The sequence below is a fragment of the Parambassis ranga genome, unplaced genomic scaffold, assembly GCF_900634625.1.
Source record: "Parambassis ranga unplaced genomic scaffold, fParRan2.1 scaffold_21_arrow_ctg1, whole genome shotgun sequence".
Taxonomy (NCBI): domain Eukaryota; kingdom Metazoa; phylum Chordata; class Actinopteri; family Ambassidae; genus Parambassis; species Parambassis ranga.
Genome location: NW_021144767.1, coordinates 5,130,483 through 5,142,920, shown reverse-complemented (window position 1 = coordinate 5,142,920; position 12,438 = coordinate 5,130,483). Strand labels below are relative to the sequence as shown.

At 44.6% G+C, this 12,438-nt stretch overlaps 1 non-coding gene across 1 annotated transcript; it reads right to left on the bottom strand.

Moving 5' to 3' along the window:
• Positions 1–3,439: 3,439 nt before the first annotated feature.
• trnav-cac (transfer RNA valine (anticodon CAC)) lies at positions 3,440–3,512 on the bottom strand. Its single transcript has one exon. It is a non-coding gene; the product is annotated as a tRNA-Val (tRNA).
• Between the last annotated feature and the right edge of the window lie 8,926 nt (positions 3,513–12,438).

Genomic DNA, 12,438 nt, shown 5'->3' with positions numbered 1-12,438 from the left:
GTTAGCTGTACATGTGCAGAACAAAGACATGACCCACAGCAGACCATCATGTTTAAGGAGCAGCAGGAAGTCCTCTTCTTAGTAACATTTAGGTGAATGGGACAGCACATTTGATGTTTGACTTCATCTATGAACACATGTCTGCAGCATGTTTACTGCATTTGAACTGTTACTAATAGAATTCCACCTGCTGTTTCTGTCGTTTCTTTCATTGCGAGTTAAGACTCCAATAAGTTCCATTAAACTCACAGTGATGTATCAAGACTTCATAGCCTTTCTTCTTCATGCCTCCCTCCCACCTTACCCATTACATTAACATTGTGTTTGTTACCAGCAGCAACATGATTGTAGTAAAAAGCTCATTGAACACTAAGCTCAAGGCTCTTGGTAGTTGCTGCTTCTTCTCCTGTGCTCCTGCAGACACTCCCAGTCCTCCTCTCTGACTGAGCTCACCTGCTTCCACTTGCTGATCAGGAGACAAAGGACAAAGGAGGGAAGATGAGACACAGAGGGACATTTGTCCTTTTGTTAGTAGGGCTGCTGCTTGTTGTTGCTCCTTTAGAAAACCTGATGTGTTTTCTTGTTCCTTCAGTAGAAAATAATGAGTCTCTTTTGCTTCTTTGTCTCCTAGTTCAGGTTTTGTTCCTCTCCTTGTCCTCTGACCTGCTGAGGGATGTCAAATGGACTTTTAGCTGCACATGCTGGAAGATCATAGGAAGATGTTCATGTATTGAAAGTTCCATGTAAGGAAAGCTTTAGCTCTTCTTCTTCCTCTTTGATTCTTGGATTCATTTGTCTTTGAAAATGACTCTTTGTCTTCTTCCTGCTTTTGCTTTCATCATGCTTTGATTCATTTCCTCTCTGTCTCTAGCTTCCTGTTTTATTTGGAAAGATCTAAGCTGTGTTCCAATTCAGGGTCTGCATCCTTCGGAGGACACAGCCTATGCGGTCTAAGGAGGCCGCGTCCTCCTGAGGATCCTCCGGAGGATCCTCCGGAGGATTCTCAACCATTGGTAAATGGGACGGTCTAGCCTTCAAAGCACTTCCTGATTGTGGCGCGACGTCACAAGTTCTGCCCCCCAAGCCCGGGAAAAACAAACGCGGACAGACGACAGCAGACGAACACAGAGTAAAAAGAGAAAAGAGAGGAAAGACACGAAAAGGCAGAAAAACGAAAGATGGAAATGGAGATCGAGATTTGGATTTTGTTTTGTTTAATATTTACGTTGTTGGTGGAAGAGGAGAGGCGGCTTCAGCGGTGGCTTCAGCAGCAGAGAAATCAGCGCCGACTCGTTTATTTCAGGCTGGGAGAGCGCAGTGGAGAGGTAACGTTAACCCGCTGCTGTAATAACCCATACTATTGATAATAATTAATATACCAGTTACTGAACAAATGCCTGCCATATAAACAGTAGTTGACAAATATGATTTAATGTAATATGTATTTATTCATTTGTAAGACTTGAAATGTGTTTTAGTTAAATTAGTTAAATGTGTAAGAACTGTTAACATTCAATAGAATTGTATCAGCTGTAAATCAATAGCTGTAGTTTAATCCTCATGTTCTTACCCTCATGTCTCCAGACAGGGCGGATTTACTGCCGTATAAATGTACACGTCCCTGTTCTACAAACCTTTTTAACAATCATGACACCACCCAAGACTTCCGGCTGAGCAGAGAGTCCCTGGCGGTGCTGCTGGAGCTTCTACACCAGGAAAGAAGACAGGGATGGGGTGCCACAATAGAGACCTTGCTCTTCCTCTTCTGGCTGGCGAGTGGGACATCCTACAGAGTGGTGGCAAGGGTGTTCGGGATGCCTCGCTCCACTGTTCACTGCATCGTCCATCGGGTTACTGGGGAGGTGGTGGCTATTCGCCACAAGGTCATCTACCTCCCCAAGACCGCAGAAGACCTGGCGGCAGTAACCCAGGGGTTTGCAGGGCTGGCGAGACACGGAGCTTTCTGCAAAGCTGCTGGAGCAATCGACGGCTGCCATGTGAGGCTCAAGCCTCCAAGCGGCCCTGATGGTCACTGCTACCGCAACAGGAAACTGTTTTCCTCCATTTTATTGCAGGCAGTGTGTGACCATCAGGGCCGCTTCATTGACACGTACGTGGGTTGGCCGGGGTCGGTGCACGACTCCAGAGTACTCCAGCACAGCCCACTGTACAGGCGTGGCATCTACCCTCCTCCAGGGCACTTCATCTTGGCAGATGGCGGGTACCCATGTCTCCAGCATCCACTCCCCCTCATCACACCCTACAAGCAGCCGGCACAAGGTGTGGCAGCCCAGCGCTTCAACAGCCATCATTCCAGGACACGCTCCATCATAGAGCGTGCCTTTGGAATGATGAAGACATGGTGGCGAGCCATCTTCCTCCAAGCGCTGGAGGTGCACCACACCTTTGTGCCTCAGGTATGTCACTACATGAGAGAAATATTGCTTATTGTCAAATGGTGAATACCATGTAAGTAATTCTTCTTTTCTACAGGTCATAACAGCTTGTGCCTGCCTGCACAACATCTGCCTGGGTGCCGGTGACATCATGGCCCCAGAGGATGGAGTGCAGGAGGACATAACAACAGTTAAAAGAGTTAATTGTTTACACCTAACAAGTCTGATGTGCTTCATCTGGTCAAGTTCAGTAGAACTGATGGAGCCACTTGGGCTACGTTCAGACTGCAGGCTAAAGTGACCAAATCCCAATTTTTTGCACTAATGTGACCTGTATCTGATATTGTCATGACAGTGTGAACAGCTCAATTCCGATGTTTTTATATCCGACCCAGGCCACTTTCATATGTGGTCCTAAATCAGATACTTTTTTTTGCAATGCGACCTCAGTCTGAACGGCTATGCGGCATATATCCGACTTTTGCGTCAGTAAAAGGCGACAGGCGTCACAATTCTGCGACACAGGAGCGGGCAGACAAGCTGTGTTGTTAGCAACAAGCGCCTGTTGCCAGGAAGTAGAGCCCAACTCCAATGCGCGGCTCACAGATGAGGGAGATGTAGACTGTCTTGCTGTGAAAGTGACACAGAAAGGCGCTCGCAGACGTATTCAAAGGTTCTCGTCATTCTGAAGTTATGAATGTTGCATGTTATGAATGAAGTCAGTGTCGCTAAAAGCAGTCACATCACTATCCCACCACTCCGCACCCACACAACAAGTAAAACCTATATATGACCACCAAAAACCCATAACACATTATATTTTTTTTTTTTTTTATTTTAGATACTATATTAATCCCAGAGGGAAATTCTTTACGGCAGTGTCATACAATGACTAGCAAGGTGCGCCACAGGCTAGGGTGAAGTGTCTTGCCCGAGAACACACAACAGTGACTAGGGAGGAGTTGGGATCGAACCACCAACCTTCCGGTTACTAGACAACCCTGCTATACCACTGCGCCACTGTTGTCCCTAAAACAATGTTGTGTTTCTGCCAGGTTTTGAACCAGGGACCTTTCGCGTGTGAGGCGAACGCGATAACCACTACACTACAGAAACTCACATATAACATGTCTTAAAGTAAGTATTATTAGGAGGATGCTGTCATCTTCCTGCTAAATTGAGCTTTCTCACCTGGAGAGCCGCCGATCCTGAAGGACAAACTGGAGCAGACAGGGGTGGACCACCTGCTGTCAGAGTGGATCAGGGACTACCTCACAAACTGACCACAATAGCTTTAATTTGCACATACAAATACTACTGTTTACTGCTTACTTTTGCACTTCAGCCACTTTACAGTCTGTTTACATTGTTCATGGACATTTGGATAGTGATAACATTTATGACTTGATAACCTGTACATACTTAATATTTTATATTTTATTTGTATCTATTCTCTATTCTATTTTACTGTGTCTTATATTTCAAGCTGCTCACTTGTGCCTTAAATTGCCCCTCAGGGACAAATAAAGTTTTCTGAATCTAAATCTGAATCTGAACAATATGTGAGAGCCCAGAACTGTGGGTCTTCAGAAACAACACTGACGGCTGTGTGCTGCAGAAGTTCTCTAACAACACTGCGATTGTTGGTTTCATCACTGACCACGACGACGCAGAGTACAGAGGACTGACGCAGAACTTTGTGGACTGGTGTCAGCGAAACCACCTCCTGATCAATGCAGGGAAAACCAAGGAGATGGTGGACTTTCGCAGACGACACTCAGCCCCCGGTGTACAATACATAATTTATTTAGTTATGTAGTAGACCAGCAGAGGTTGGGAGGCGGAGTATATGAGTGTGGTGGACAGCTTTGTGGAGTGGTGCGGACAGAACCACCTGCAGCTGAATGTCACAAAGACAAGAGAGCTGGTGGTGGACTTCAGGAAGCACCAGACACTCCCAAACCCGGTCAGCATCAAGGGTACCAACGTGGACATTGTGGACAGCTACAAATACCTGGGTGTCCACATTGACCACAAACTGGTCTTGAGACCTGCAAAGAGAGAGAGAGAGAGCGAGGCACAAAACTACGAGGAAGACAGTAAACACAGATTATGAGACGATATTACCCAGTATGATCCAGACTAAGGAGAGTAGAGGAGAGGTCAGAGGGTGAGGGGGAAACTGCTCAATGGGTCCTGTTTGTACCCCCCAACAAGGTAGGCCTAGAGAGAGAGCATGCTCTTCTTAGTTTGACATTGGTAAAGATATGTGCAAAGATTTCTTCTAACTGTGTCAACACTTTGCATATCACTGTCCTCCATGAGGAGACTGTCCTCCATGAGGAGACTGTCCTCCATGAGGAAACTGTCCTCCATGAGGAGACTGTCCTCCATGAGGAAACTGTCCTCCATGTCTAGATAAGGCTTGCTGTCTAGCAGCTGGGAGAAATGTCTTTCTGTGGCTGTGGCATTAGCTAAACATTGAATCATGAAGTTTATTTGTTGCAGGAAGTGGTCTTGTATTAGGGTGTGACCCTCCTGAGAAGCAGAACCTCTCCTTTATAGGGCTGTCTTGATAACTGCCTCTCATTTCCACCTGTTGTCTGTTCCATTTGCATAACAGCAGCTGAAACTGATCCACAATCAGTGTTGATCCTAACTGGACAGGCTGATTTCACACAGGTGTGGCCAGATCAACCTGTGGTTAAGTACCACAGGCTTCTAAACTGCTGTGATCTCCAACCTCACCTTTATTTCTAAGATATTTGAAAGGGTGGCTGCAAGTCAGTCCACCAACAGCACCGGTCTGTTTGAAGTGTTCCAGGATTCAACAATAATCTGTTAAATTAAGATTAAGATTAAGATTAAGAAACCTTTCTTAGTCCCACAATGGGGAAATTGCATTTTTGCAACGGCATACAGACAGCAAGGGATAAGTTAGGAAAAAGATATATACATTATAAAATAGGCTACCAATAAAAGATATATACATTATAAACAGTTTACATATTTAACAGTTATTGCACAGGTGAGTGGAGGTAGAAATGGTATATAAACTGTACAGAGTGCATCAAAAACTAAATAGATAATTTATTGTATTGAGTATTGCACCTATCAGAAGTGTTTATTATACAGTCTGACAGCAGCAGGAAGGAAAGACCTTCTGTATCTCTCCTTCACACACCGAGGGTGGAGCAGTCTGCCACTGAAGCTGCTCTGCAGGGCTGACAGGGTGTCCTGCAGGGGGTGGGACTCATTGTCCAGCATGGATGTTAGTTTTGCCAGGACCCTCCTGTCACCCACCTCCTGCACTGAGTCCAGAGAGCAGCCCAGGACAGAGCTGGACTTCCTGATGACTCTGTCCAGCTTCTTCCTCTCCCTCTCAGTGATGCTGCTGTTCCAGCAGACCACACCATACATGATGACTGATGCCACCACAGAGTCATAAAAGGTCTTCAGGAGTGCCCCTTTCACTCCAAAAGACCGCAGTCTCCTCAGCAGGTAGAGCCTGCTCTGGCCCTTCCTGTACAGTGCGTCTGTGTTGTGAGTCCAGTCAAGTTTGTTGTTGAGGTGAACACCCAGGTATTTTATAAGAGTCCACCTGCTCAATGTCCATTCCCTGGATGTTCACCGGTAAGGGGGGGGCTGAGTGTCGTCTGCGAAAGTCCACCACCATCTCCTTGGTTTTCCCTGCATTGATCAGGAGGTGGTTTCGCTGACACCAGTCAACAAAGTTCTGCGTCAGTCCTCTGTACTCCGCGTCATCGTCATCTCTGATGAGACCAACAATCGCAGTGTCATCAGAGAACTTCTGCAGCACACAGCCGTCAGTGTTGTGTCTGAAGTCCGACGTGTAGAGGGTGAAGAGAAAGGGGGCCAGGACAGTCCCCTGAGGGGCACCCGTGTTACAGGTGAGCAGGTCAGACACACAGTTCTGGGCTCTCACAAACTGTGGTCGGTTTGTGAGGTAGTCCCTGACCCACTCTGACAGCAGGTGGTCCACCCCTGTCTGCTCCAGTTTGTCCTTCAGGATCGCCGGCTGGATGGTGTTGAAAGCACTGGAAAAATCAAAGAAGGTGATTCTCACAGTGCTGCCGGGCTTCTCCAGGTGAGAAAGAGCTCGGTGTAGCAGGAAGGTGACAGCGTCCTCCACTCCAACATTAGGCCTGTAGGCGAACTGCAGTGGATCCATTGAGGAGCCCACTGTGGAGCGGAGGTGTCTCAGGACCAGTCTCTCCAGTGTCTTCATGAGGTGGGATGTCAGAGCCACTGGTCTGTAGCTGCTGAGGTCTTTGGGGTGCGGTGTTTTAGGCACTGGTACCACACAGGAGGTCTTCCAGAGCTGTGGTACCACCCCCAGCTTGAGGCTCAGATTGAAGATGTGCTCCATAACTCCACACAGCTGGTCTGCGCAGGACTTAAGGAGCCTGGAGCTAATGGCATCTGGTCCAGCTGCCTTCCTTGTCTTGGTTTTCCTGAGTTCTGTTCTCACCTGGGCTGCTGTGAAGGACAGGGGTGGGGGTGGGGGATGAGTGTCACTGTGTGGGTGTGAAGTGGTTTGATGTTGTGATAAGCTAAGAGTGTGGGGGGCTGTGGGAGAGGAACAAAGGCCAGGAGTCAGTCAAATATCACAGACCAGAGTGAAATCAAGTCCTTTTGAGGCAGAAATAAGCCCCTGGACTCACTGTGGGGCCACAGTCACTTTTTGGCAGATGAAAACACCAGTTTTTGAGGTGTATTATTTTAAAGGGGTCTTCATGGTATAAATGTGCTGGCTGCATCATAAGTTCTTGTTATTTAATGATAGTTAATTATAACTTCGTGGACCTGCAGACTCTTTGTCTTCATATGGGCTGAATGAAGGGAGACTAGCACAGATTTGACATGTGTGACTTCCACATGCTTTCCTACCATGAATGGAACAAGTCAAGCAGCACATGATGTGTTTGTGTAACACTGGAGATGTTAGCTGTACACGTGCAGAACAAAGACATGACCCACAGCAGACCATCATGTTTAAGGAGCAGCAGGAAGTCCTCTTCTTAGTAACATTTAGGTGAATGGGACAGCACATTTGATGTTTGACTTCATCTATGAACACATGTCTGCAGCATGTTTACTGCATTTGAACTGTTACTAATGTCATGACGCCAGCTGTGTCAGCTTTGTTTCCCTTTAAGTCCTCCATCTTCCTGCTGCATGTACTTTGTTGTTTTGTTGGATATCCTGTTTTATTGTGAAAGGACTCTTTCCTTCCTCTTGTGTTTCCCTCCTTGTTGGTTAGCTGCTCCGCCATGATTGTTGTCACCTGTGTCTTGTTAACTCTTGTGTGTCCAAGTCTTGTGCTGTCCTTTGTCACTGTCACTTTCAGAGCTTTCTATGTTTGCACCTGTTGTTCCGTGTTCCTTCAGTGTCTTCAGCATGCAGTCTGTCCAGGTTTGGGTCCCTTGACCTTTTCTTTAATACTTTGGTAGTTTATAATTTCACCTGCTGTTTCTGTCACTTCTTTCATTATGAGTTAAGACTCCAATAAGTTCCATTAAACTCACAGTGATGTATCACAGTGATGACTTCATAGTAAAGCCTTTCTTCTTCATGCCTCCTCCCACCTTACCCATTAAGCACATGTGTTTGTTACCAGCAGCAACATGATTGTGGTAAAAAGCTCATTGAACACTGTGCTCAGGGCTCTTGGTAGTTGCTGCTTCTTCTCCTGTGCTCCTCCAGACACTCCCAGTCCTCCTCTCTGACTGAGCTCACCTGCTTCCACTTGCTGATCAGGAGACAAAGGACAAAGGAGGGAAGATGAGACACAGAGGGACATTTGTCCTTTTGTTAGTAGGGCTGCTGCTTGTTGTTGCTCCTTTAGAAAACCTGATGTGTTTTCTTGTTCCTTTAGTAGAAAATAATGAGTCTCTTTTGTTTGAATCTCTTTTTTTAGCTTCTTTGTCTCCTAGTTCAGCTTTTGTTCTCTCCTTGTCCTCTGACCTGCTGAGGGATGGAAAATGGACTTTTAGCTGCACATGCTGGAAGTCCTGACTCCAAAGCGAGTAATTTCCCATAGACTCCCATGATAAAATGGCCGACATCACAGCAGAAAAGAACATGTTTACAGCCTGGTACAAAAAACCACTCTGGTCTCAGATGATAGGTTCTCTTCTAGTGTCAACTGTATCGGGGGTGAATTTTTTTACAACTCACTCCTTTCAATTGTATTCAGACTTAAAATTACACATAATTATGGGCGTTGCCGCTTGAGTGACAGACAGTTGTCGTATCACAGCACGAGTTTCCTCCCCCTCTTTGTCCATATTTGTAGTTTTGGCGGACGTGACACTGCCAACATGGTGGCGGTCAGCATGTCCTGGAACCTCCCACCGAGCCTCAGAATGGCTCTTCAGAAACAAACGGAAGCTCCCACGGAAGCTCTGTCCATAGTTTTTACTGTCAATGGAACGTGTTCTAAGGGTTGTCAGAATTTCTGTATGAGGTATTGTAAAGATATAGAGAAAGTAAATACATCTATTGTGTGGTAATGTGGTATAGATAAATGTGCATTAATTAATATTTGTAATATTATTGTTGTTAGTTATTATATGTATATTAACATTTTTTATACATTTTATGAAAGTGCTTGTGTTACTGGGTGATTGGGGGAGGGGGCATTTTTATTGATTTTTATTTAGGAACAATAGTGATATCAAAGTGTTTGGGCTCAGGCGATTCCTCTTTTTTGATAAACTTCCCCAGCCTTGGAAAACACCCTCTCACAGGGGACCGAAGAAGCTAGTGTGCACAGAATCTGAATTGCCAGTTTGTACGGGTGCGGATATAGATGCTTCTGAGTGTGCCAGTAGAGCAAAGGGTCCTGTTGCCTTGGAATGTTCAGTTCTGCAGGATACCTTTGCACTTGAACAGTAGCCTCTGCTTTGGCACTGGACTGTCCACGGCCCTGAGTTACAGTATTGTCAAAAAGCTGCCACAGGTCACCTGCAAAGAGTATATAACGATATTGCAGTAAACATTAAGAAATGTTGATGATCTAAAAAAATAAAATAAACATTGTCCAATGCCACGTTTTTTGCTTACCTCACTTTCCACAAGTTTACCGGGTCCAAGGTGTTCCTGTAGGTTTTGTGTAAACAATTTATATGGGCCCATCTTGCTCCATAAAATCTCTGGCTTTTCCCAGCCCAAAATTCATTTACTACTGTAGGAAGAAAATAAAAAAAATACTTGTAATGACCTCAGCACAGACAAAACACTGAAAGTCCATAATCACCACTTTCCACTGAATCAGGTTGCATTGCTGATAGAGGAGGAGCAGGGCTGGATGACGGTGGAGCAGAGGTAGAGGGTAGTGTTGTATGGGGAGGAAATAGTGGATGGTGATGCTGAAAGTGTGGATGAAGAAGGCCATTTGTGGGGGATGCGGGGTGTGGGCTGTGTGTATTTGGTAAGGTGGTCAATGTTGACTTTATGCACCACCTTGTTCTTGTGGTCAGCACTTTTATATTCAGTTTTAATTATTGTGAAGGGCCCTAGCAGTGGTTTACCCCCCTTCCTTTGCTCCTGACGGATGTTTTTGTCTCATGACCTGATCTCCCACAGCAAACTTGTCCTCCTGCCCTGTCTCCTCCCTCTTCCGCTTCACTTTAGCCCTGACCCTCTCAGTGTTTTCCAGGGCGACTGCATAATTTCTTTTAAGTATTTTTAGTCCTGCAGATAGTGTTTCATGCCCCAACACATTCTCCACGATGCTATCAGTTACCTGAGAGGAAATATATCACAATGTTGGTAAACCAGATTGATGGATTACTGTACCATGCACCACATACATGTATTGAGAACACACCTCATACTCTTCTGGAATCTCAGTAGGATATCTTTCCTCCCTACCAAACATTAGACAATAAGGTGAGAACTGAGTTTTTTTTGTTCTCAGGGCAAACAAAGAGGACTGCAGGTGGCTGTCCTAAGTCTCAGGTTTCTCCCCAACTAGTTTATTCAAAGTCCTGTAAGATCAAAGATAAACACAGTTACAGGATTGCAAAAAGTAACACAAAATCCACAAACATTATAAAACCATACCTTTGAATGGTCCCAGTCATTGTCTCTACCAAGCCATTGGTCTGGGGGTGGTAGGGTGAACACAAGCTTCTCTTTATTCCCAGCTTGTCACAGATCTTATAGTTTATCTGGATTAACAATAATAATACTGAGACAAAACTTATCATTGAAAATAGGGGCAGATAACATGACAAGTGGTGTTACCTGATTGACAAATTCACATCCTTGGTCGGGTAAAAGCCTTCTTGGGGCACCAAATTTATAAAAGAAGTCCATAATTCAGTAAACAACCTCCACTGCTCCTTTGGTCTTCAGTGGACACGCCTCTGTCCACTTCGTAAAGTAATCTATCATAATGCAAATGTACTGGTGGCCCTTCTTTGTTGGTGTGAGCTTGCCAATAAGGTCCATGCCCAGTAGTCCCAGTGGCTCTTAAACATAAAAAAGTCTAGTTATGGACATGGCTTCAATTGGAAATATGTTAAATGTTTTAATGCAGTCACCTCAATGGGGATGTATGCCTTCTTTATTTTCGTAGTGTTTCTTCTGGCCTGGCATTCAGGACACTCAAATATCTACAATAATTTAAGTATGGGGTGAATAAAAAAAAAAAAATTAAAAATTACCAATACAGATTAAAAAAAAAAGTAACCCATTACGTATGTCTTTTTCCATACCAGGCCAGTAATATCTACGTGCAATAGCATCATAGGTTTTCTCCATCCCACAATGGCCACCATGCTTACTAGCATGCAAATCCTGGAACACCTGGTTTGCTTCTTCAGGTGACTTAACAACTTTTGCAAGGTGTTCTCCCTGCTTTCGTCTTCGGCGAATATAGTGGAGCTGCTCATCTAATGATGATTCCGTTTATTTTTTTAATGAAATTGTAATTTACAATAGAAAATAAAACAATAGTTACCACTTACCCTTAATTAAGTAATTTTCACACCTTCTCCGGATAATGAACCGGCTCTTTGCCGAAGAGCCCACAGGACAAGCATTATGTCTCAGAAACCTTTCAATTTCCTGAACCATTTGGGGATTCATTTTTCCCTTCCTACACTTTTGAATTCTTACCTCAAGAAACTACTGCACTTACCTCTGACTATATCTTACCTCAACAAACTGCACTTACCTATGTCTTGTGTTTTACTAATCTACTTTTAACTATCTGTGTTCTCAACTAAATTGCTGTTTCTCTCTCTCTTTCTTTCTCAAATCCACTAAACTCACCACAAGTAGGCAATCATGGTTTACCTATATATATATATATATATATACCTTTTGCCATCTGTACCTTACAAGGTGGAACTTGTTGGGGAAATTGCACACAGATAGTTATTGGTTGAAGACTTATCAGCAGGACTTGTAGCACTATGGTTGTTTTACCACAGGTTTACCCTTGATCCTTGTAATTAGAAAACCTTTGGAACAAATTCTGTTTGAACATCCTGCCTACAAAGTAGCCTATAAGCTCACTACAAACAAATACATGCAATGTCTAGGGGTGGCCATGCAGTGACGCAAGCTTTTATTTTGAAAGGTGCATCTGGCTTAATGTGTGTGTGGCTCCGTAGCGTAATCAAACACGGCTTATTTAGGATTTTAATGATTACATCGAAGGCGCTATGACCATGCCTGTGTGTTCTTTACATCACCTGAGTTTTTCATGTGTAAGAGTTGTACATGTACATGGACTCTTACATGGAGTCAGACCATGTTAAGTTGTCACAACATCAAGCTGTGACTACAGCCAACATTCATGTGTAACATTCACCCTTGTTCATGAAGCACTCTGTGACGTGGCAAGATGGTGCTAGGGTGTTCTGCTGCTGGCCGTCTGTCGCTGTGCTCTGTGTTTTTCATGTGGATACTGCTTTACCTGTGCTGTCAAGAGGTGTTCTCGCTTCTCACATACGATCGGCAAACTCTGCTTGAGGTCGGATGCTTCTGCAATCAGCTTAAAACT